Here is a 1,256-nt window from a genome sequence, read left to right on the forward strand (position 1 = left end):
CACCCCCCCACCCGTTTCCAGCCCCCCTCCTCCACCAGCCCACACCTTCTCCCACACCTTCTGACCTTTGCAAAAAACGCTGATTTGGTAACTTGATCCCGTGCCTCTCTGCTGTGGGAAGCAGAGAAAAACAGGGTTGGGGAGGGGATGGGAGGGAGGGTGGCCGCCTAGGCAATACCCAGGCCCTGCTGCACTTTGTGTCGCCCAAACCCTCTCCAACCTCTGCCCCTGCCCGACCTCTGTCCCTGCCCTACTTGCCCAGGGACCTGGCTCACTCTCAGGCCCTCACCTCAGGATTCACTGCTTCTGCCCAGGGGTGCGGGGGGTGCACCAGAGTTGGGGGCAGAGGGGCAGGAGTGCTGTTACTTTTCCTCTGCCCTTGTGGGTCCCATCAGAAGTCTGGAGGTTGCCCAAGGATTGTGGATCCTGGGTTGGGGGCAATGGAAGAGTCCAGGCTCTGGGGAGTGAGGGAACCCCGTTGGGCTGCAGCACCCGGCTTCTGCAACTCTGCAGTGACGCAGTCTCTAGTCCTGGCCAGGACAGGGGTCAGAGGGGGTAATGTGGAAGCTGCTGAGAGAAAGGGACAGAGAGCCAGAGAGGGGGATGAGTCCCAAAAGTAAGGGGACAGAGACCCAAAGAGAGAGATGGAGAAGGAGGTGAGAAATGGGATAGCGGTCCAGGGAGGGGACAGAGAGAAAGAGACCCAGAGGGAGAGAGACCGAGAGGACAGGTAGCTGGAAAGAGAAAGGGCAAAGGGGGGGAAATACCCGGTTGGGAGGAAAAAGAGTTTGGGAGAGAAGTCACCAGAAACAAGAGGGAGGAGACAGACCTAGGTTAAAGGGCAGAGACCGAGACGCGGGGGGTGGGGAGATAAGGCGGTGGGAGGGAAGGCAGAGATTTGGAGGGGACAGAGACCCAGGGACAGGGCGGGTAGAGACCCAGAGAGAGAAGCACATCCCTGAAGAAAAGAGACTGGGAGGGAGGCGGAGGACTGAGACACAGCCAGAGGAGAGGAGACTGAGGCCTAGAGAGAAAAGGGGCCAAAGCTCAGAAGGGGCAGATCTGAGACTCAGAGGAAGGAGAGTCTTAGAAAAGAGGAGCCAGAGCCTCTGAGGCGTGGGGACAGAGACGGCGGGTCAAATACTCAGAGAAAGAGGAGAAGGGGGCATCGAGAGACACAGAAACGGGAGCGAGGCTGGGGGGAGAGGCGATACAAACCGGCCGCCGCACCTGCAGCCGGAGGCGGGCGGGCCAGA

This window comes from Tupaia chinensis, unplaced genomic scaffold (genome assembly GCF_000334495.1).
Source record: "Tupaia chinensis unplaced genomic scaffold, TupChi_1.0 Scaffold000673_1, whole genome shotgun sequence".
Lineage (NCBI taxonomy): Eukaryota > Metazoa > Chordata > Mammalia > Scandentia > Tupaiidae > Tupaia > Tupaia belangeri.